Here is a 25,831-nt window from a genome sequence, read left to right as displayed (position 1 = left end):
ATTATGTCTACAGTGAGATCCAAGCTCTTTATCAAATCTACAGGTGACTTTGGTAAAACAGAGATTAAGCATTCAATGTTTGGTCAAATCTTGTGTTTCTTGGCTTAATCCTCTACTAGACTAATTGCTATCAATGGCCTTGAAAGGATTTAAGCTCATTTAGACTCTAAGGCCTCAGATCTGGACTCCCCACATACTCTGTTTTCTGCACACAAAATAGAGGATTAATTTACTAATCAATGAGATTAATCAACACTAATCATTATTTTTTGGTGCAATTAAGGGTTCAAATTAACCATTAGGCATCTGATACAGATCACTATAACTTCAGATTGCAATTCGGAGATGGTTTGACACTCCAACCATTCCGTACAGATTTGTTACCCTTGGTTTAAGGTAATTTTTGGTAAAATTATGCTGATAAATTTGTGGTAATCATCATCTTGCATTTAACCCACACACAAATTCAAGTTATTCACAGGCAGAGTTGCATTTGGGAATGTGCAGAAGAATGAATGCTATATGCATTATGTATTGGGCACATTACATCATTTTGTAAAAATGGGATCAGACACTACCCTTATCTAGAATAAGGTAAGAGGCAAGACCTCCCGCATAGATTTGGGTTTGCATTGCATAATGACACAAGATAAACATCAAAAGCCCAAAAGAACTGTCAACAATACATTAAAACATGTTGCTCACATGGAGCAAGAACTGACGGTCAAGATCATGGCCCCAGCCCATGATGAAAGAAGAAGAACATCTCTTTCCAAAAGGAAGATCAACACCGAGAAGAGCTAGACGAAGCATTGAAGGAAGACATGGACGCATGAAGAGAAGCTACCACGACAAGAAGACTAAAGACAAGAGAAGATGTGAGGCTCAAGAAGTGAGAAGCCATGTGAAAATCTCATAGAGAGAGAGAGAGAGAGAGAGAGAGAGAGAAACCCCACAACCCAATGTAACCTGCCCCAACAGAGCAAAACCACCTTTGAGCCACCGATGATGTAGGCCATGTGGTAGATGTATGTGTGAGCACTTTAGTCAAGGTCGCGGGCACTCGTATTAGCCTTGGACACATAGAGAGAGAGAGAGAGAGTGTGTCAAGGACTATGAGTTTAGGGACTTGAGGCGCTGGTCACGCGGACTATCAAGTAAGAGGGAAACTTGGTATAGGGTCCAGGTGTTCTAGGATTATTCACTTGAGGGGAGGTGTGCTAGGCACTCGTCGTGGACTATCAAGTAAGAGGGAAACTTTGTATAGGGTCCAGGTGTGCTAGGAGTATTCACTTGAGGGGAGGTGTTGAAATATACAAGTGAATAGGGTGTGTGCAGGAACAAGCCCCTAGCAAGAGGCTGTAAAAGAGAATCTGTAAATGTGAGAGAACCTGTGAAAAGGTGAGAAGTATCTACTGGGAGAGAATAAAGGGTAGCATGAGGAGATTTAGGAGGTGTGGAGATATTCTGGGAAGAGATGGAGAGAATCAAGCAAAAGAGGTGGAGTGAATCAAGGAGAGATCAGTGGGATTGGATGCTTGGATGTAAACTCTATAAATTGAGGCATTTGCCTAATGAGAATTTGTTGGTTTTTGATTATCCATGCCTACATTAAGCTATCAGTTAATTGCTCATTAATCACATCTTAATTATCATCTAATCTCTTTGTTAATGATGTTGATTCTAGCATTTGATCCACCATAGCTCATCACATTGCTACAAATTTAACAAAAGAGTCACTTGCCCATCCAGGATAGAAGCTTTGATGTCACTACCACCAGCTTTGTTGGCATGCTTGATTAAGCTTTGTCTTCATAGTTCCTACTGTGGTGAGTTGGGTGTTAGGGGTTATGGTGATCTTTTTGAACCTTGGGGTTGCTTGGTAGTGCCTTGAAAGTGTGTGCATAGCTCTCTTTAGGGTCTATCACCATGGGTGGCTCTTTTGCGCATGAACTCCTTTGACTTCTCTGTCAATACATGAGTCAAGGTAGAACTAGGTGGAACCTATTGCTCTCCATTCTTTCTTAAGCTTTACTAGATTAGCATCGAATATATGGCTTTTGGTCTTTACTCCATCTTTGGTCCGGTGTTTGATGGCACGGTTCGAGAGGATTGTGGTGCGGGTTTTCTTGATTTCAAAACCAAAATGTAGAGGTTCTCTTCATAGAAGCCTTGTGCTTCTAGCAGCTTGGAGATTAGGGTGCAGTCTTCTAGTTTTGGGGACACAAATAGAAGGGTATTTATCATAGAAGCCTGACTTTTAACATCTTGATGAGGCTCAATGGTTGGGTATAACTCTGGATTCAGCTTAGCAAATCTCTACTCATGAAGAGTAGGCTTATGACTAAATGAAGACTCTACTAGGTCTTCTTTGCATGAGGATTGTACTTTCCTTGTCTAGCCAAGGTACTCTTAGGTATTATCCACTCCTTGCTGGTGAGGTTGAGGTTTGGGGGGTCGTCCTCTTCACAGCAGCAGAGCGAGGTTTTGGATCTCCATAATGGTTTAAGGGGGTGTTCGAGCGATGAGGGCAAGAGAAGAATTGAAAGTTAGGGGTTACATGATGGCTTGTAAGTGGAGAGGACGAGGCTTCGGATGTTGATAGGTGCAAGGTGCTGCCCTCATCAAAGAGAACCACTTGTTACGCCGTAGCTCCTTCCAGTCCAGAATGTGAAAATTGCAAGAGACCTTCCAGGCCTTCCACAGTATCATGAAATGTCTCTGGAATCCCCTCTGCATAATCCAAATGTTGCCTCTTGCTGGGGCTTGGTGTCTCTTCAGTTCTTTGTCGTTTCCTTGTATCTAGTTGCTCTTCGTGGCTTTGGTGGAGTGCTTCTTGGAGTGATGTGGCTTCTTCGTGGCTTTGGTGCTCTGCTTCTGGCAACTTTTCCTATTGAGTTTCTTTATTCAGCTCAGTAGAAGCAAGTGTATCTGACATTTTTGAATTTCTAAGAGGGGAAAGGCTTTTGAAAATCAATTGTGCCGGACTTGGAGGGGGGGTTTGATGATGTGTCTGTGCTGCCGTCCCCTTTAGAGGTGTTGTTGTTGATAAGATGAGACTTGTTGCTTCCTGGTGCCCCATTACTTCCTGGTATGATGCTATTTCCTGGGCTAGCTCGGCCTCTATTCTTTGTGTTTCCTCAACAACATCAGGTATAATTCCTCTCATCTTCTTTTCAATTTTCTTCTTTCTCCCTTTCTTGAGCTCCTTCATGATTTCCTTTGTTTCCATTAATATGGATTTTCCTTCCTGCATTTCTTCAGAGGTTAGTGGTAGTGGTGCTATCTGTATTTCCAGTTGCATCCGTTCTTCTGGTTTTGGATCTAGAAGAGGCCGCTTAGCTATGTGATTCAACACATGTGTCATCAAATACGGGTTGCATACCTTTGATTATTGTGCCTTTAGATAATTCTCCATTTCTCTATGGATGTAATAAGCCCAGTCATCTTCTCACTCTTCATTTACTTTGGCTATCCTATTAAGGAGTACCCTGTTGTACCTGCCTACTAGCTTTACTTGCATTATAAGTGACATTGCTCTACATGCCTTTTCTGTCACCTCATCCCTGATATTGTTATACTCAGCCCCATTGGAGTTGTAAGAACTTTTCTTCAGCATGGCGTCCAGGGACATCTTTTCGTAATTATGAGAGTGTATCTTCTGTGGTCGTGGTAACTATAGGGCCTCCCGTATCAATTCTTCTGTGATTAAAACTTGATCTGTGGTTCCATCTGCTTTTATTACCTTTCCCCTCTGCACACAACTCTGTATCAATGGTTCGAGGGAGACATTATGCCATCCACCCTAGGCCAACTTTCTCTAGTTTTTCCTTGACTTCTACATCCTCCAAAATATGCAAGCACTCTGGGCTATGGTATTGCAGAGCTATCTTTCCATATGCAACGTGGACTTCCTTGCTTATGATGGAGCCATGGAATGCCTGTGCATACTGACCCATATAAATTAATTTCGGGCCCTGTGTGGGTCTTTTCCTTCTGCTAACTTGTGATCCAGTTGCACTGGCTTGTGTCAAAGCCGAGTCTCTTCGGCTTCTAGGTCAGAGGTAGCTTAGGTCGACATCTGTAAACAATAAGAAGAAGGTTAGTCTAATCACTGGTGAGGGCATGTGTCATGCCTTATTGTTCTCTATTCTTCTTCTTCTTCTTCTTCTTTTTGGAAGTGTCTCAAGGTTATGTTTGATGAGAAGTGTGTTAGTAGTGTGAGCAAACAAGGAGATATGAATTTCGAATTGAGAAGGTGCACATCGTGATAGTACAAGTTAATGTACCGTGAGATGATAGGGTACAAAACCTGTGAGGTGGGTAAACACTGTGAAAGTGTAGGGTGTAAAGCCATGAGATGTTTTTTCATGAGACGAGCTAAAATCGTCAAAGTGCCTAAAACTGTGAAATGGTCTAACCCCGTGAAACATGTTTCCATGAAGGTTCACGGTTAAGTCCCATGAAATATGTTTCCGTGAAAGTGTAGGGTTAAGTCCCATGAAACATATTTAAGAGCAAATTGGTGAGTGTAATTTATGAAGTGGTAGGTCACGGAAACAAGTTTTTGTGCATATATAGTACCGTGAGAGTGCAGGATGTGATTTACCAATGTATTGCGGGGTTTGTGAGATGATGAGACATGCTTATGCAATTAATTAAACTCTTGCAATCATTAGTAAACTCCAATCATGCAATTTATGCTCAAGAAGGAAAGAACTAAAAAAAAAACGAAAAGAAAACGTAAAGGCAAGGTACAAGCTCCCACCTCAACTCGGATATGTCGATGTCACCACAGATAGATGCTCAGACGGGAATCGAAAGCATGGAGATGCAAGCTTGCGGATCACACACACGATGAAGACGACGAATGTAGAATGCACGAAAAGGGAAAGAAGATTGATTTTATGGCACGGTCGTCAGACTGGGGTGACTGCCTTAATGAAGAATGCCACGTGGCTTTCCATGATTGGTCAAAGAAAATGTGACCGTTTCACTGTGCGTGAACCATTTAGAACCAATTCACGATGTGAACCATTTTGTGCCAAGTGTGTGCAAGGTTGATACCCTACATTCCTTTCATGCTCAAACACTCAATCATGTATTCAAAGGTTAGATGAAGTGAATGATCCCTATTTTTACCTTGTATCCATTTTTGAGTAATGGATACCTTTGTACTTCCACTTGTTTATTACCATGGAAACCAAGGTGGTACTTTGGCACTTCTGAGCATTTGTTGTTGGCAATCATTTTAACTCTGCGCATGAGAGTGCTTGATCTTTCCCTCCATCCAACTGAAGAGTGCTTCTACTGAATCCTGTTGATTGGGATTTGTTTTGATGTCCATTTGTTGCACATTTTCCTTCTTCTTCTTAAAAACATTACCCAGCTCCTCTATTGTGGTGGGTACAAGTAGCGGGTTTGTTATCTTTAGTTCATCCTGTTGGATTGGCTTCTTCCTCCATACCAATGTTTGTGTATTCCTAGCATTTGTTTTAGTCGAGATTTGGTTTTGAATGCCCTTACTATTATTTTCTTTGTTTCTGAAGGTATTCAATGGGCTTTGGGTGGAATTTGGATACCCATATTGTTGTATTGCCCTCCTGGTAATAGCCTTGTGCCACTAGCAATTCCTTTTGAACCCATTGCTTTATGAGAACCTTGTGGAGTGCTGTTTTGTTTGGAATATTGCCAGCTTACATTTGAAGACCATTTGGAATATTGCCATTGAAGACCATTTCTGTCCCTTGTTTAATCTTTGAACTATTTTCCCTGATTTCTTATTTACTCCCTTCTCATCATTGTATAGCTGGTTTCCAAGTTGACCTTCAGGCACCCACTATTGAGTACCTGGTAACTTTGGCTATTTTTTGTGTATGGATTGTGGGGTTGATGCCTTTTCTGATACGTGAGCTGCTGTTACCATGCTTGGTGTTTCCATATCCTCAATCTTGGTTTGCTGCCCTTTATTTATTGGGCTCCATAAGGGCACAGAAATGACATTGTTGCTCTCATTCAGTTGTACCGTTCTCTTTTCCCATTGGATATTATAGTTACTAACACAAATCCAAGATCATCCCAGGATCATTTCCTCCTCCATCGATCATGCAGGCATTACAAACACCTTCCCAACCAAGGGATTATTTATAATGGAAACATTAACACTTAGAAATCTCTCAGATTTCGTAGTTGTCAAGTGCACACTTCGTACCTGTGCATTGGTCACCTTAAGGTGTGGTTTGTGTCTAGAGCTACCCATGTCTCATATGAGCTCAGATTATGACTTAACCCTGTATCTATCAATGCAATTCTCATTGTATGACTTTTAGTTGTAGGGACTCCCACCATGAGCCTTGCAGGCTCAATGTCCAATTCATCCTCATCAAAGAGGGTTAGTGAAGCCATGTTCACATGCAATATCCTCTTTTGGAGTATCTGTTTGGCATTGGCCTCTCTTGCCTTAGCTTCTTCTTGAGCTCACTTGATTTTTTCTTTTATGATCTCCTTTCGTTGTTTTAAAAGATGTTCTTGCATGAGCATCTCTTGGGTCAGCGGTCCAAAATATTTTTTAAGCTTGCTTCCATTGACGTAACCCTCCATTTGTATGCCCTCAATTGTTTCAATTCTAACTGACCCTTAAGGTGTAATTTTGGACACTCAGAAAGGTGCTAATCCTTTGTACTTGAGTTTCTTTTTTTTGGTGCTTCCTACACCCCTTAGGGTTGGTTGGTGGAGTGTGTCAAAGAATCACAATGATTTTCTTCGAAGCTAGGGAGAGACATTCTACCAAGATCACAATCCCCAATAAGGCACCATCATAGCCAACCAAAAAATGACACTTAAAGGGGTTAAGCAGGAGGCTTAACCCCTTTAAGCAGGAGGCTTAAAGGGGTTAATCAGGAGGCTTAAGAACCTACACTTCCTAAACAATAGTGTAAGATGAGGTAGGTGATCCTTCTTCCCACTGAAGTTGGAGGCTTCATCCAAGAAGTTATGTAAAAGTTCATTTAGGTAATCTTTAAAGCTCTTTGTGGTTGCCCACCACTAAAAGGAAGTCGGGCATTACAGAGAGTGTGACAAAGTGTTTCTTGGCCACTTATAAATACTTGGTTTTTATCCTCTAGATACCCTTCTGCACTAGGTGTCTACCTTCCTTTATAAGTGGATCTTGTGAGTTCAAATGGTTGGGTCAATGTCTAGGAGGTCCTTATATTTCCATGCAAAGACATCTTGATGTTCCTTAAAGAAGGAGAAAACTCTATCCCTAGTAGTGCAATCCTCCTAGACCAAAGTTGTCAATAAGATCAGTTGGTGCCAATGTTGAGCTCCCTCACTAGCAACTCTTGATACATGGTGGGAGGGAGAGAAGCTACTCCACCGCCTCTACTGCTCAGATGTAGAGATAAGGGGTCATGGGCCAACCTCGCATATCCAAGCTATGAGTAGTTCTTTCTTCCATGGGAAAGGCTTCCTTGTTGCTAGTCTTGCAATGATAAGCTTGCTTCTTCTTTCAAGTACAATGAGAAGAAGTGGCTTTTGCTAGCTCTCTAGTCTATTCTGGAAGGGACGGGCATGGCTTTTATGTCACATGTTAACATTATGAAAATTTTGGACTTAAAAGGGACCCTACAAGAAAGTCTTAAAAAAAGAATGGTCCAGCTAATTAGAGCTAAAATTCAAGATCCATGTAACATGAATCTTTTTAAATCTTCTATCCACCAACTCTAAAAAGGTAAATTTTCTCAAATAAAATATCAAGAGGCTTACATTGAAATGTTAGGAAGTGGCAGATGTACCTTGTACTCCTTGACAACAAAAGTGATTTGATTGTAATTAAAAAAAATCGCATTTCTACTTTGCATTTCCCCTCTATCCACATTTTCCCTTTTTTCATCTCTCTCTCTCTCTCTCTCTCTCTCTCTCTCTCTCTCTCTCTCTCTCCCCCCCACCCCTTTCCTACTCCCAATTTAACTCTATCATAGCTTTTTCTCTTCTTCTTCTTTTGTTAGGAAACATTTACAGATACATGTTACTTTCTACTAGCCTTCAAGTCTATGATTCTAATTATTACACCTTGTTGATGTTTATGTCATTATTTGATTATTTTTTTAGGTTCCAAGTTATTGATAATGTGTGTTATGTTGTAGGTTTCATATTTCTATTTTGAAGTTTTGGTGCTCAAAAGTTCCCCAAAGTACTTAAGGTTAAGCACTTAAAAGTTTTGGTGCTTAAATTTTTTTTGGAGTAGGTAAGGTTTTTAATTAAGCTTAGAATTTAGATTTAGAGGTTAATCTTCCATGATGTTTATAGAACTATTTTGGAGTAGGTAATGAACAATCTTTATGTTTTTTTAAAGGTTATGTTTTACTTTCTCTCGATAATCTTCTAAATCGCATTTTGAAAAAAAAACCATAAGTTTATAAAGAAAAAGGAGTCATTTTAGTAAGTTAAAATTCACAAAAAATGGTATTTTTTAATACCCTTTGAACGCACATATGTAGGTCTTCCTAAAAGTACACCCCCTAAGAAGTATAATAAGTATATTTTTAAAAAAAATTATTATGTGATGAATAGGTAGTTTATTACTCAATAAATGTTATGTATGGGATTTGTCTACAGGAGGTGAAGACTTGTGAAAGGAGGACCAAGATATATACAGTGATTCTACAATGGTGGAATTGAATATTCTTTGGGAAGAGCATAAAATAGTTACACTAAGTGTGAAAGGCCACTGTCATTTTTTCCTTTCTTAGATAAGAGATTTCCTTGATGTTTACCATGTTAATAACTTTTATTTTAGGTTAGATGGTAAGAAGTTGAGGAGTAGGTTTGAGAACTCCTTTACCTACACATAGTGTATTTCCCTCCCTCCATATCTTAGAGATTGTGGATTGATGTAATGGATAATTTACTAATACTAATTATTTTGGTCTTTCTCAAATTTCTAATTTTCTCTACTTTGCAATAAACAAATTCTTCAAACCATATGAGCTATAGTACTCTTTTAATACAATAAAACTTTACTATGACATCTAATCTACCATGACATGCAAATTTACTAAGAATTCGTAATTTTTTAAAAAAAAAGGTCATGAAATTTGTAATCTAAAGTCATCAAACCATGCCTCCTCACATGTGAAATAGTATAAGAAAAGAATAGTTTATATCGAGAAAGAAAAAGTTTGTATTGAATCAAAAGAAATGTTTGTATTGGGAAATCAAGTAGCTCCGATGATAGCAAAAACAAAAAAACAAAAGGATATTTGCATGGAAAAAAGAAAAGTTTGCATGGTAAAAGAAAGGAATTAAGAAAGCAAAATGTTTTCATGGCATAAAAAATAGCTCTTGAAAAGTGAGAAAAGTATACAAAAGGGTGGCACAAAAAACTTTGCATAGGGAAATTAAAAAGTTTACATAGGGAAAGTGAGAACTCATATTTCTTAAGCTATAAATAGTGTAATAACTGGTTTAATTCAAACTACTTGTTTCCGATACCACTCACATTGCCTAACATGGTGGGTAAAAATATTGATGATGATGAGCTTAGTAGATATATCTTAGGTTTCTAACTCCTTGAATTGATTATAGAAGAGGTACAAAGGTTAACACTTGGAGAGCATGAGTCAAGAGAAATATTGGAACAATAATAGGAGAGAATGAATTCTATCAGTTCTAACATGCAAATCCTTATCTTTGTTAGTACTCTAAATAATTAACATAAGATTGTGATAATAGTTTGAAAAGTTACTAAAACTTGACAGTTCTTATTCAGTTTCAAGGAACCAATAGAACAAAATTTTGACACTACTCGGGAGACATGAATAATCCAATAGAACTAGCTAATCCAAATGATAGAAGTAAAACACTATATAAAAAACATCACAACTTGGCATAACCAATGAGGGAGTACGTGCATGAAGTGTTGCTCTCTAGTAACATAATTTCACCATAAATAAAAGCATATGGCTAAAAAAAACCTTCATAGAATTATATATGGTCTTGATTAGGTGTTGTTCAGAACTGTTTACAATAAGATTTTCTCTATAATTAAAAAACTATTGCTCGGAGTTTTTACTCGAAGATTTATTTTAGCTCAACTATTTTTCAGGATCTTCTTTGGGTATTTCCCAAAGAGATTAACCCATGACTTTTTTACATGTTTTTAAATATGAAGCAAAGCAAGATGAAGAAGTAGAGGGAATTCCGTTTCTTCTCAATAGGTGGTCATAAGGATTGCTGTGATAATTTAGCTCATTATCTTTCTTATGACTTTCTAAGATTTCAAGTAAGGCATTATAGAATTGGCAATATAGAATCCTACCATGGACATCTCAGAGATCAATTTTTCTTTGCTCCCCTTACAATGGTATCTTACATCTAGGAGGACTAGCCCTTTAGGTCTCTCACCATCGTATTGTTAGAGCAATACCAGTCACAACCCCTCCTACAGGTGACTGGTGGCCAAGATCATGCCAGAGATGGGAGATTTGTAGTAACATCGCATCTTGGCACATTTGGCATGCTAGATGCAGCGAGGCCATCGAGGGTATCCACACTTCGCCGGTTGAGACCATCAAAAGAATATGGCGCTTAATATCTTTCCAAATGCGAAAGCAGTGGGAAGCCTTCTTGAGACTTTGGAGGCCTAGCCCTTTTCTCATAGCTAGAGGCGGTGACCCCATTTGGCATTACAGACCCGGTGTGGTTGTCCCCCCACCCCTCCCCCTGTATGAGATAGTCTTCTCCTCACAGAGTGGTGGCTAGCCGGAGGAGAAGCATCTCTTCCCCTTATGATCACTTGTCTCCTACCCTCATATGAGGCGAGTTTATAGTTAGCCATTCATGGTTGTACTTAGCCCTTTGTGGCTATTTTTTCTTTTAACTAATTGTTGAAGTATCTTTTTCTTAGAAAAAAAATGGTATCTTACATCATGTTGTTGTCTAAAGAGATTGCCTCTTTGGAACATTAATTAAAATAATCTGGATTTGAGACTATGATCAAATTGTGCAAAGTGTTTTTCTTTAATCCCATGAGGAAACATCGCATCATTTGTGCATCATTGAGTTTCTCTAAGTCCTCACATTGTGAGTTCATAGTTTTCATGTGTAAGATATAATCCCATACAAGTTCCTCAGGTCTTTGCTTTATCATGTAGAGCTTTGTTGCAACACTCAACCTAGGGCCTTGTCTCAAGAATTTATAGATTAAAATAGTCATCATCAAAGTTTTGAAATTTACCTTAATAGGCAAATCAACGTGATGAATCATCTACTGAACTTTCCCACTAAGCATAGATTCAATGCATGTACCTTGGTAAGGCAATCTGGATTTCCAAATGCTTCACATCGCTACTCAAATAGTTGCATGATTGAACAGGATTGCTAGATCTATCCTATCTACCCATGGGCTTAGATATTTGTATGGCTCTAGATGGCTCACTTGGGTCATGTGCAGGTCCTTCGTTAGTTAAAGTACCCTGTAATCCTTATGTAACCCTCCTTATTGCTAGAGTTTGGGAATCTAGTAGTTGCAGGGTTTATGGGATACGATCTACGACATTTGTAAGAAAGTTGGAACAATTGTGTATTTGACATATAACCAATATATCTGTGGGAGTTGGAGTTACCAAGGGTTTGTGATGTGAGCATCCTTTTGGGTGTTCAATCATCTTATATTTAATACTTTCATTCAATCAACCAGTGTGGGTTTGATTTCTATTTATAATATTTCTAGTACTTTTCACTAATAAGCTAGCTTTCAATACCACGTGAATGGGTCCTTAACCAAGCTATATTAATTTATCCATCGTATGGTTAAATTACACTATATTTACATATACAAGGTCATGAAAAGGTAGTTGAAATTGTTGTGCTTAAATAGGAGGATTTCCTAAATTACAGGTGTGATTAGACAACCCTCTATTGGGGAGGCAATTTCTCTCAATCTACAAACGAGATTTATTTTATGAATTTGTTCCTTGACTTTGTGCTCTCCATTTTAGACACTCGTATTCTTGCTTTTTCTGAGTGGGCGAGCTTATATTTTCATGATAAGCATTGGTCTCCTATTATTCAAGCTATTTTATCTCTCCTACTTCCACCAATCGAGATTCTTTATTGGATTATCACTGGAAGGATGGTTTATTATATAAGCTTAACAAGCGTTATGTTCCTCATGGTTCATGGCTTACACAAATTATCAAGGAGTCTCATTCTTCTTTAGTTAACAAGACATTCTTCTTAAGTCTTGGCCAAAAGAAACTCTTCTTTATAGCCATGATGGTCTTCACATACCTGGTGTCTTGCACCACATTTTTTAAAGCTGATACCTCCTTAGATCTTAGTACTACCTATCATCTGGAAACCGATAGATAGAAATAGTAAATCAGGTATTCAAGAACATTCCTTAAGAATTATGTGGACGAGAACCTAGGAGATAAATGAACTATTTACGTCTGGTGAAGTTTGTTTATAATGCCTCTCATTATCGAAGCATCAGAATGAGTCCATTATTTAAGGCACTATATAAACACGATTGCGTAATGCTATTGAGTTAGTCGGATCCACTAATCAAAGTGGAAGTGTAAAAGTAGATTCCGGATGAGTTGGATCACCAATGTTATCTATAAAGAAGGACACTAAAGCTACCCAGGACAAGAAAAATGAGTATGCCAATCTGAAGAGGTCTAACATAGAGTTCAATGAAGATGACATGGTTTTTCTTCCTATATAACCTAAGAGAAGTTCTCTCTCCTTAGGAAGGTACAAAAGTTGTCACCTAGATATTATAGACCATATATCGAAGAGTAGGAGGTCAAACTTATAAACTTTTACTTCTATTGGAACACACTAGCTACCATATATGATCACATTTCTTACCTCTCAGATGTGCCATATCATTAGGGTTTAGACTAGGAGAAGGCCTTTGCTTTCTTTAAGCACATGTTGGTACACGCTTATATGTTGGTTACTCTTGATTGGGAACTCATTTTTCATGTGCACACCAATGCTACTAGGGTGGTAGTAAGAGTGGTGCTAGCCCATCCAGATGCAACTTTGAAGATGGACATACTAATACACTATGCAAGTAGACAACACAATAACTCCACCACCACTGAGCAAGAAGGTTTGTCCATTGTCTACTCATTTCAAGAATTCAAGCACTACTTATTGGGCCACCACTTTATAGTGAATATAGATCACCAAGCCTTAAAGTATATCCATAGGTTTGCCCAGTCATGTAGCAGTGGTTACTTTTCTTTTATTAATTTGACTTTGAGATTATGGGGTGAGATCGAACAAAGAACATGTCTTGGCGTACCGTCACACGTCAAGGATTCCAAGTGGAGAGCCATCCTCAGAAGAGGGCATATGTGATGAGACCTCCTTGATAACATTCTATTTGTAGTATATGCTACAACCACCTCGTATGAGGATATTATCATGCTACTCAAGTACTGCTAGGTTTTCCCTCCCTTTATAGGCACCAGGGCTAAGAGGATAGGGTGAAGAGAATATTGCTACCAAAGAGGATAGGGTTAAGAGAATATTGCTACTAAATAGTGTACCATACCACTTGATAGCAGGCTATTAAGAGTTTATTATAACTAATTAGGGTTTCATTAAAATCTTCACTCTTTATTGAATTCTCTTGCTTCATCAACAAAGCTGTGCGGGTGACGTCCAATTCAAAAATGCATAGCAATAGTTGCCCTTCTATCTTTTTTTCTTTGGCTCTGCTTATTTTTCTCCTTTAAATCAAAACAAAAAACATTTTATTTAAACTAAAAAATGGCTTATCAATAAAACAAAATACCTTTAAAAAATTAATTCTCTTCTCTCGATCCTCTCTCTAAGTCTCTTTCTCTCTCTCTCTCTCTCTCTCTCTCTCTCTCTCTCTCTCACTCTTTTAACTCTCTCTACCTCACTCACTCACTCACTCACTCTCTCTCTCTCTCACTCTTTTAACTCTCTCTACCTCACTCACTCACTCACTCACTCTCTCTCTCTCTCTCTCCTACTCTCTTACTCTATTTTTTTCGAACTAGCCAACTCTCCTCTACCTCACTCACTCTCTCTCTCTCTCCTACTCTCTTACTCTATTTTTTTCGAACTAGCCAACTCTCCTCTAACTCTCTCTGTACCTCTCTCTCTTACTCTCTTACTCTCTATTTTTATTGAACTAGCCAAATCAATCTAACACTCTCTCTCTCTCTAACTCTCTTTCTGACTCTCTACTGCACTCACTCATTCTCTCTATACCTCTCTATCTCTCCAACTCTCTCTCTCTCTCTCTCTCTCTCTCTCTCTCTCTCTAGCATTCACTCTCTCTCTAGCTCTCTATTTCTCTTGAATCGGCCAATTCTCTCTAACACTCACTCTCTCTCTCTAACTCACTCTCTTAACCTTCCTCTAACTCTCTCTATATCTTACTCTCTTTGCTTTTCTTTAACTCATTGTAGACCCTCAAAAGAGAGAGAGAGAGGGAGAGGGAGAGAGGGAGCTCATTGTCTCTCTGGTTGGGCACTATATTCAAAAGCAAGCCAAACCCTCAATACTCTTTCATGCACTCCCACAAAAACGAGCAAAAGACAAGGATGCGACCAAGCTGGTCCCCAAACCCATCAAACAATGATACATACACAAATACTACCACGCCCTACATGGTAGATACTAATAAATAAACTTTGATAGCGTGCTAAATAAGACCTTCTCTTGAAACATTAAAAAATCATTATTACTCACATGCCATGCATGCATGGTCGATTTACTTTCATAAAAGACAACCTCTTGAAACCAAGGTTCCAAATTTTTTAGGAGGTTTTCTTTTCTTCCCTCAATTTGAGGTCTTTTTAGAAATTTAGAAATTGAACAAGGTCTAGGTTAAGGCGAACCTATCTTTTCCCCAACCTTGCTTGAAACCCTCAAAAATCATTATTACTCAAGCAGAAAAGAATCGAAATTTCAGTGCCTTCTTTTTATTTATATGGCCATTCTATTCTTGCTTTTATCAAAACCGTCACGAGGGGATTATTAGGTGTACCGGTGGAGCAATTTGAGGAGGGACGCGGCCTTACGTTGGGCCCGGGGGCTGCCGCCCACGACGAGTCGTTGCAGCGAAGGGAAGAGTGCCGACGAACGGCGAAGCTCATGGCGCAGGGCGGCGGCCATCCCGCCCGCTTCAGAGAGCCTGGAGGCTGCTAGCAGTAGCGCCACCGTGTGCTCTTTCGCCCGGTTATTACCTTCACAGAGTAATTGTACAAGCTCTGCCACCACGCTGCCAAGCCCGGCGCTGACAGTCGCCAACCCCTCCGGCGTTCTTGCCAAAACTGCCAGTAAAGCTACCACCTCAGCCGCCACGCTGTCGCTCCCTTCGCTCGCCAGCACGTCGATACTCGTCAGCACTGTCCCTTTCATCAGCAGCATCGCGGCGTGCTCACCATGCAGCGCCACGTTGAACAGCGTCGACGCCGCGTCCCTCTTGCCACGTGCGCTTCCTTCCTGCAACATCTGCAGCAGCCCCTCTATCGCCGCCGCCTTGGATCCCACTTCCACCCTGTACTCCTTGGCCGAAGTCAGGCTGAACAGCGCCGCCGCCGCATTCTCCCGCGCCGCCGCCGTACCATGGCCCGACAAAACTCCCACAATCTTGTCCAGCGCTCCCTCTGTCGCCATTATCACATCCCTGTTCTTCTCATTGATGGACAGATTTAGCAACGCTGTTACAGCGTTTTCTTGCGTCTTCTTGTCGTATGACTCTAGGAGCGCCGCTAAAATTGGCACCGCGCCGGCCGCCGCCACGCAAGCTCGGTTGTCCATCCCCTCTTTGGCCATAAGTCTCAGCTCATAAGCAGCTTGTCTCTGCACTTCTACCGTCCCCTTGGAGAGCTTTTCCACGAGAAACTCAGCTGTGAGCTTTGTAGCTTCCAGAGCAGCCTTAGTGCTTGGCAGCTCATCGACCTTGATGAGATTGCCTTTCCCAGCGCCCTTCTCAACACTCTCCAAAGCATAGTCATTCTCTGCACACCACTGCATAATCAGGCGACGAAGGCTGCAGTTGGGTATGAGCGTGTTGTGGAGTAGCTTCATACCAGTTTTGGGGCATGTCGTGTGACCCTCCTCCAGCCATCTGGTAATGGCGGCTCTCTCATAGGTTTGCCCGCTTGCCACTGTAACTGGATCAACCATCAATTCAAGCGAAATCGGGCAGCGGAAATCATCAGGTATATTAACAGCACCGCCCTCTGCATCCTCCGCATGTGCCAGTACAACTTTCCTCATGCTCGCACATGCGAGATCATACTTCCTGCAAGCCGCAGCCACCTGCTGCTCAGGTGCTAATCCATACAAGACGCACCTTGCGTACCTCACAAAGCTGATTAAGCTATTAATATTAGGTATATCTGCAAACTGCTGATCATTTTTCATCCTCTCCTTCTCATTTTCAAGCAGAAAAAGCTCTCTCTCACAATCTATTGCATCATTGAAATGTAAGCTCTCAAAAATGTGCTTAAGCTTCTCCGGATTAGGACTAATCTGGTTTTCAAACTCTGCCATGACAGAGAGGATCTCCGTTTGCAATTGTTTTTCATCTGGGTCAACGAAAGACTTGGCTCTGTTAGCTTGTCTTTGCACCAAGATTACCTGCTCTCTCACTTCTTCTGAGATTTCTAACAGATCACACGGTAGAGATGAAAGGGCAGTAGCAATGGTGTGCGTAAGATTATGAAATTGATTAGCCAGCAAATCCTGCTCCATTAGCAATAATAAGCTGCTTGTGTGCCTGCAATCATGGATAAGGGCCTTGATATTCCGAAACACAGCCCGGAGCTGCCTGAAAGAAGCCAAAGCTGAGGGAGGCACCCATACTTCTGAGTCTCTCACCTCTTCAAACATTGAAGAGAGCATGCCAACTCTTCTGCAAATTATGTTTGCATTAAGCCTTTGGCAAACCTTAGGCTTTACGCATAGGCTTAACTCTTTGGAGGCAGTGAGGAGAGCATTGACCAAGGCCAATATTGCAGGATCCAGTGGGTGCAGATGGGCCTCTGGTGCGAAATGCCGTTTACGCCAAGACAATTTTGAAGATACGGATCGTGCCATGCCCGATCCTCTTTGCAGAGGGTGAAGCTCAATGTAAGCACACTATGAAAAAATCAAATCTGAATTCGCTTGATTGGGCTAATTAATCAATAATTGAGAGATTACTACAAATAGGCACCCAAAAGAATCTGCAAGCCCAGGTGAAGGATGAAGACGAAGTTGTTTCAAGCGGCCTGATTTGGAAACTCTGGGCTCTGCACTAGATGCTATGAATTAAGAGCGATTAAGGTCTAAATAGGATACGAAGGGGCCTGGAGTCACTCTGTCGACTGTGTGTGTGTGTGTGTGAGAGAGAGAGAGAGAGAGAGAGAGAGAGCGAGAGCATTGCGAATTTGAAATAGCTAGCCAGCCGATATTGACCCGTTCATATACGCTGGCTTCGCTACTTTGCATTAAACGAGATGCGCGTACTGTGGGCCGTTGGGCGTAGCCGTGGCCAACCGCCGCCCAAGACTCAAGTGTATAACCAGCTGTCCTAGTGGCATTTGACCAGACGCGTGGCAGAACACGTCACAACGCGTACAGACTCAGTTCCACACCCTTTATCGACTGTATCTAGCTAGCCATATCAATATCCAATCTCGATTCGCGTTTGCTTTATGTCGGACCAGGGGCCTTTATATTTGGCAATTTGGCCTACACTTTACCATTGCCCTTCAAAATTGACCAGTTGGTTAAATACAGCAAGTTTGTTTTATTTTAGTGTAATTTTTAGGCATGCTAAAATTTTGCAAGTATTTTACATCCAAACATGCGTGACGTGACGCACTTTGCATGATTTTGGAGCCCACACAAGGCTTATATTGCATTACAACCAAAGAATAGTAATTATGATTAGGAGTGGAATGCACTCCAAAAACATAAGCATTGAGATCCATTAGATGAGTACTAGAGTGGAATAGTGTTTAAGTGAAGAGCTTCTTACCTTAGACTTGGTGAAACATGTGTCCTCATGTCTTGTTTAGAGCCACAAATGTAACTTCCTTGTGTGGGTATGCTAGTTCATCCTTGGTATCCTCACTCCGTTGTGTCACACGGGAATGCTGCTATCTTATAGGGTGAAGGTATAGCTCTTTTTGCATATATGGAGACAAAAAGAGATGGCCATTCGCAATCTCACAAAGGCAAGGGATGAAGAGGAAGCTAATGTATATGAAATCTATAGACTTTCCCTAGTTACAACATTAAGCACATGGTAAGGCCGCTTTCTATGGGTTTCTATGTTTTGTTGCCATCTTATAAAAGATAAGTGCATGTTCAAGTGGGTAACATGGCAAAGCGCCTTACGGTCTCTTGCTTTTCTCTTCACACAAACTGGTGCTTTGATACCACGAGAAGAATGCAAGGGAGAGGATGAGCTTAAGCTCCTTGCAAGAAAACACACACACATAAGGGTAGACATGTACATAAAAGAGATGGAGGTAGATTTTTTATATATTATCTTCTCTTCTTTACAACCATAACATAAAGAGATAAGAATATATATTATAAGAGAAGTACTCTCCTATGATAACATATAAAGATCGGTCCATAGTGTGAACTTGATAGATGCGTTGGTGCTATAACTATGCCATAACTCTAGTACACCAAAGTGGCTATTACACAACCTTTAAACCACTAGCAGCATATCGCCCATAATCTCACCAACCCAGGCAGTGGCGTAAGTGTGAAACCTATCACCCAAGTGGGCCATCAATGTCTACAACACTAGTTAAGCTCAATATCTCAACATTCCATCATGTTGTCATCTAAACGGATTCATCTAAATAAATTATATCTTTGCAACATTGATCAAAAGAATTTGGATTTGAGACTATGATCAATTGGACAAAGTGATTTTCTTTAATCTCTTAAGAAAACGTCGCTTCTTTTATGTATCATTAAGTTTTTCCTATTCCTCACATTGTGAGTTCAAGGTTTTCATGCATAAGATGTAATCCTATACAGTTTCTTCAGGTCTCTGCACTATTCCGTGAGTTCTATTATAGTACTTTACCTATGACCTTATCTTGAGAATCTGTAGATAAAGGTAGTCTTTAGTTCACATACCTTGGTAGGGTAGTCCAGATTTCCAAATGTTTCACATTGCTACTCAAACATTGCTATAAACTGAATAGGATTGGTAGATCCATCATATTTTTCCATGAGCTTAGAAATTTCTATGGACACTACTTTAGATAAGTCCTTTGGGTCATATATAGGTCCTTATTTGGTTAAAGCACCTTGTAATCCTTGTGCAACTTCCCTTCCTAGATTGCTCAATATTGCTAAAAGTTTGGGCATCTAGGGGTTGTAAGGTTTGTGGGATAGCAACTCCTAGCATTTGTAGGAAGATACGACCAGTTGTTGTACTATTTGGAAGATTGTTCTAATGCATAGTAGATGTGATTGGGGGTTTTACTTGGGGCATGGGCCCCAAGGGTTGGTAGGTTTCAATTGTTGGATTGAGTTTCGTTATTGGCACATTTTAACCCCTTAGGTTAGCTATTATGTCCACCATTCTCTTTTTTGTTTACATATATATTTGGTTCCTTATATTGTAGCCGAAGACCTTTTTATGCATGTCTACCCCTAGGTCTTAAAAAGAGTTCATTAGGGTTCGTTTGCATAGATTTTCTCTTAAGTGGTAGGGCATGTGAACGCTCTCTAAGAAATGTTTTTTTGAAAAATTCCACACACCACTGGTTTCCGAGATGGTAGAGAAGGTCTTTCCATCACTATGTCAAGTCATATTTTAAAAAAAACAAAATAGAGTTTTTGCAGTCCTTTTTCAAACATGATACAAAAATAATTTGGAAATTAATTCTATGAGAGTTGTAGTATTTTTGGAATACTACAACTTTGTTCCCATAACCCTCTCAAAAACTGCTTGCGTTTGGTAGCTAGCTCAGGCAGTAGGTCAAAAGACTTAGTGGTCTATAAGCTTGATTTTAGTGCATTTTTGTGCCTGGAGTTCCAGGTCAACTTTTGTGATCGGAGGCCAAAAGGATGGAAATTATTTTGGTCTACTCAAGTAAAGATTTAAAGAGCTTGGAAACATCTTGAAGATGAGCACTAGAACAGGTTCATCAGCCTCATGGTTTAGGAGAAACATGCCTACAAAAACAGGGCTCCTTTTTGTATTCCTTGTTTTTTTTTCAAGGCGTGATTATCTATGGGCGTATACGGGTGGTTGAAAGATGAGGGTACTCACTTTCGTTCACACTCTCTAAAATTGGGACATCGATGCATCTTAGACAAAGTACCCCGATCGTGATATCGCCATCAATTAAAACACGACACGTGCTTCCTGAGCCTAAAGTGCTTATCCCACCTTAAAGGCAAAGAATTCAAAGGTTTACTTGGCATGAAAAACTAATATTAATCTTCATGCTGTGAATAAATCAAGCAAGAGGAATTACGCTTATCCCACCTCAAAGGTTTACTTGGCGTGAAAAACTAATGTTAATCTTCACGCTGTGAATAACTCAAGTTTTTCATGCCTAAAAAAACCCAAAAGCATCATGAACTGTACCTAGCCTTTCTTAGGGATTAGATCAATGACACCATCACCTTAAAAGAAGGCAAAGCAAAAGATTAGTTTGTTGATGTGAAAAACCATTGTAAATTCATGCCATGAATATCTATATTTTTTCATGTTAAAAAATTGTGTCAAAATTAGTATAAATCATGCATAGGTCTTCATAGTAATCAAGTGCATTGCAAAATCATCTTTTAAAAAAAACAAACAAACAAAAAATGTGGCGTAAAAGACCTATGGCAATCTTCATGCCGTGAAATACTTACGTTTTTCACACCCAAAAAAGGTGTTCCAAATGTAGCATGAATCATTCCTAGCCCTTCCTAGTGATTGTTTCTAGTGATTAGGTAAACCACCAAAACACCTTAAAAGCAAGAAAATCAAAAGTTAATCTGGGTGAAAAACAAGTGTTGATCTTTACATTGTAAAAAACCTGTGTGGTTTTTCATGCCAAAGAAACCTTCTCTATTTCAAAGAAAAACTCATAGACTTGCTCAATTACACCTTCATGATCACAATTCTATATTTCTCATCCACTTTCATGACCAAAAATTATATATAAATATCTCAACCTATTCATGCTGTAAAAAACTTGCGTGGTTTTTCACCCTAAGAGAAAGTCTCAAGAAATGTATGATTCATATGTCCTACACGTTACTTTGCACCATTGTGCCAATTTAACATAATTTTGCTCAAAATGCTACTTTCATTTGATGTGAATTTCTCAAGAATTGATGTGTGAATATGCCACCCTGGTTATTTCACAACATACTAATCATATGCATTATATAATCCACTAACTTCCACCCACCATAAAATTTATATGTAGTACTCATATGTATGAGGAGAAGGCCAAAACCACCCGCTGTTTCAAGATATTCATGTCGTGAAAAACCAATCTTGTTCTATACGACGTAAGTGGAAACCCTTCCAGATCACTACACAAGAAGCATACAGATCACTTCACTGCACATTAACAATTGATGATATGACTGACTGATCAATAAACTAACTGACTGCACACACACACACACAGAGAGAGAGAGAGAGAGAGAGAGAGAGAGAGAGAGAGAGAGAGAGAGAGAGAGAGAGAGAGAGAGAGAGAGAGAGATTACTTGATATTAATCCCTACCAGCTTCACTCATATCTCCGTCATACTCAAGACAATTTTATGAGTTATATGGCTATAACGGAGCACTAGTTCCTTGACAAATACTCTGATATAAGAGCATATATGAAATTCTCATCCATAGCCAATCACATCAATGGGTAAGCTCATTGCTTTACCATTCGTTGCTGTGCCTCTGTAATAGCTGCTTTGTGAGTAAACACAATTACTTATTCACTGTTGATAAAAAAATTTACAAGTTTGTATGTGCTATAGCCTCGTCATCAATATCCTTCCAGGTACATATTTGGATGGGAGGTCCATGTGAGTGAAATCATGGTCAATGGTACCACCCATTACTTGGATTTCCCTGTCAGACTCTCTCGCATGCTGTGCCTCTGTAGTAGCTGCCTCTGCCATCCGCAATGCAGCTCTAAGGTGGTCAATCTCCACTCTCGCCTCTACTAACTCTTGAGTGAGTCTCTCAGTGGTAGGTGTGGGAGCCTACGTGACACAATCAACCATGCTGCTCATTTTAAAAATATAGAAAAGTACATATAAACATGTAAACAAATGACTATGCAAAAACTTAAGAAGTAATAAATGTGTAAATACTTTGACATCTGTCATCGGTATCGATCGTGAGAACAAGCGCACCACGTGTTGGTGGATGCTCACCATGGTACTCTATACGTCGATGCCAACCTGGGAGCCAAGAGCCTCAATCGTCGACATAGGTACAAACGTTGGATCTGTAACAGCTACACGAAGGGCTAGTGGAGGCCGCCTACACTGGTCCTGGAGACGGCCTTGGCCAGGCAGCACCATCACCAGGTCGATGGCTAGTGTAGTCCACCTCCTCCCCTAAGACAAAATCAGTATATAATTTCTTTGCGAAGTATATGGGAATCTGGCAGTTGTTCAGCATTCTCCCATATGCAGCAACATATCAACTATACCGCCATACGAGGATGTGAACACCGCAAAATAGTAAAGGGACTTGCCCACCCCCCCACCCCCCAGGCCTCATCCCACGGCTATCGAGGACAAGATCTAAATAGGCTCCATCCCTAATCGGACAAAGATCAGAGACCTAACGATATGTCAGGCCATGTGACACAGGAACAGTGCGATGGTGGGCTATCCACTCATCTACATAAACAGTATCGTGAAGGCTATGAAGGGACGATAGCATCACCCCTCCAAGTCTGCACCACGATATGTAATGTAGATGGTGTGTCTCTAGTAGTCCTATGGATAGCCGCTAACTCGCGGTCTATCTCTGTGATGAGGTCCAAAATAGACGAGCGGCCCTCCTCGCGTGACTCCATGCTAAAACCTAAGCCTAACACAAATGGGAAATGTGTAAGGTCCAATGTGAAAGGTCCAATGCTTAGTGCTAAGTAGCACTAATGAAGCTATAAAACAATGCTAATGGGCCCACTAATGCTAATCCAAATCAAGAGAGCAAGGAGAGTGAAAACGACTTGTGACAATAAGACGAAAAAAAAACTTTCCAGTTTTATAACCTCGATCGAGGTTCAGTGGCATGCACTTTAGGGTTTGCAAGATGTACGCGGGATTTTAGGGTTAGTGAGACAAACGGCCAAGATACACATTTGATTTTAGGGTTGGTGAAGGATCGACAACTGCGATTTGAATTCAGTATCTCGTTCGAGGTACATGGACGGCTTAGATTTTGGGTCATTATCACGATCGTATGTTTGACGGTTGAGATTCATTTCATACCTCGATTGAGATATGTAAACGGCTGGGATTGCATCTTCAAATGTGCACGAATGGACGGGTCGGATTGTGTAGATGTACCTCATTCGAGGTTTTTAAACAGTCTAGATTTCATCTTGTTATCTCAAACAAGATATGTGAACGGATGATATTACCGAGATATTTCAATGGTCAAGATTATATTTCAATATCTCATTCGAGATATGTGGACGGTGGAGATGGGCTGATTGAATATGCTGAATGTACATTTGAGTGAGATGTCTAGGGGATCCACCGTGGCATTGATGTGGGTCTGAGTGGCATGAATATCTTGATCGAGATAGTGTGGTGGCGGTGACTTGTACTGGTGACTTGAAACCCGGACCTACTAGCGTGGCATTAGTTGGTATCTCGTTTGAGATATGTCACTTCCTCTTGCTTTTGGAACAAATTTTTTGGGCATAAAAACTTGAGCTACTCAAGATGATAATGTGACTATCTAGGAAAAGTCACCGTATGAACATCCTAACTAGTTTTGTTTACGCTTGCCTTTCAATGGTGCACAGGAATTTCTTGTTCTTCATCTTTTAACTCTTTGACTCCCCCTTATTGCTCCATGTTTTCAAGCATCTGGAGGGATATAATGCTAGTGAAGATGCTCTAGCTCTGTTTTTGAGCATTGCAGGGTTATTATGTCTGTCACTAAGCTTCGAGGACATCCTTTAGTGGTGGTAACTAACAAAGTGACTTGACAAACATTGTGAGTCGTACCATTAAGCTGTCAGATGACTTTGCCTATAGTAGAAAATGTTGATATTAAAGCCTTGACTAGTAGCTCTTCAGATGTTGATGCATCCGCCATTTTTGGGAGAGGGTTCTTGTGGCCTACTTGTTGTTGATTTTTCTACCACATCATTCAAGACATGGGTGTGCTTCTTCTTAACACATAAGTTAGTGTGGTGAGGATATTCTTTCCTTGATAGCTTTGGGCATCTAGCTTGGGGGGGTCACTCATAAATATGTAAGCATAGCACGTGGGTTCAACAGAAGGGATTTTTAAAATCCCCTTTTTACACATTTTTTACATACAAAAGGGTACCATTTAAAGGGGGTATTCACATGTTGAATAGAAAAAGGGTGTGTTTTACTCATGAAAAATTCACAAACAAGGGATTTTTAAAGTAGGCCTTGAACTCACGTGATACAGAGGGCTTACATATAGTGAACCCCCTGAGGCATCTAGAAGGTAGAATTATCATCATAATATCCTTAAATACCCTTAAGCAAAGAGTAGACATGTAGGTGCCCATTCTCTCAAATTAGCTTAATTAAGCTATATTAAGAAACATTAATCAAGATATAATTCAATTAATAAAGCGCTCATAGTGAATTTATTAAAACACCCAAAAGAGCATAGGAGCATATCATTATATAGCTTCTCATGGAAGCACTCACCTTTTTCATCTCACAAAGGTCACTTCACTTCATCTCTTCTCACAAAGGTCACTTCACTTCATCTCACAAAGGTCACTTCACTTCATCTCTTCACAACCTCAAAAAGGACACTTTGACACCACATTGCTTGCATCATCACTTGGGAATCTACCTTAGACTTTGGCATCTACCCTTATTCTTCTTCTCACCAAAAATAACTTTTGGACCAATTCTTTTATGGCTCAACACATTAATGTGCATGCTCCCCCTACTTCCACATATACCTTTCATCACTTTCCAACACTCCCTATCAATTCCTACTATCATACAAATGCTATAAATAGTATATGCTAGAATGGTGTGCCTTCCTATGTTGACTATTAGCTTGAAATTTACACCAAGGTGGGATTTGGCTGACAACATAAGGTGGGAGCCATGCCCTTTCAATTTACTCATGGTGGCGAATCCGAGAGCTCTCCACACACATCACATAAAATTTGGTTTATACATGTGCTCATCATGCATGCTTACAACAACAAGAGTTACAAATCTTTTAACAAGGGAAAGAGTTCGATAAAGACGATGATGTAGGGGTGTCACATGTTGATGATGATCATGATGATGCCACCCAAGTTGATCTTGCAAATTCAATCCCAAAATTCAATGAAGATCCCAAGTTGAAGGTGCAAATAATTCAGTGAAGAACCCAATGTCGATTGAATAAAGATCCTAAAGTCGATCCAAAAGCGAATGCCAAGAGGTGAATGAATCTTCTGCATATGAACAAGACCTTCTAGTTTTAAAAGCTTGTCACAAAAAAATTAATTTGGCACGATGCTCAAGATAAGGCTCAACCTTTATCTTCACGAAGAACTTTATGTGGAGACGGGGGATGGCGGAGACACGATGGAGATTATGCTTTGCATGTAGCCTTCCTTCTC

The 25,831-nt window shown here is 40.1% G+C and overlaps 1 pseudogene across 1 annotated transcript; it reads right to left on the bottom strand.

The window, feature by feature from the left end:
- Nucleotides 1-14,715: 14,715 nt before the first annotated feature.
- Nucleotides 14,716-17,459, bottom strand: LOC147631811 (U-box domain-containing protein 1 pseudogene; annotated as a pseudogene). The gene has a single exon (XR_015267355.1). The product of XR_015267355.1 is annotated as a U-box domain-containing protein 1 pseudogene (transcript).
- Between the last annotated feature and the right edge of the window lie 8,372 nt (nt 17,460-25,831).

The sequence above is a fragment of the Cibotium barometz genome, chromosome 14, assembly GCF_041138505.1.
Source record: "Cibotium barometz isolate CiBa-2024 chromosome 14, ASM4113850v1, whole genome shotgun sequence".
NCBI lineage: Eukaryota > Viridiplantae > Streptophyta > Polypodiopsida > Cyatheales > Cibotiaceae > Cibotium > Cibotium barometz.
This window is presented reverse-complemented; position numbering and strand designations above follow the sequence as displayed.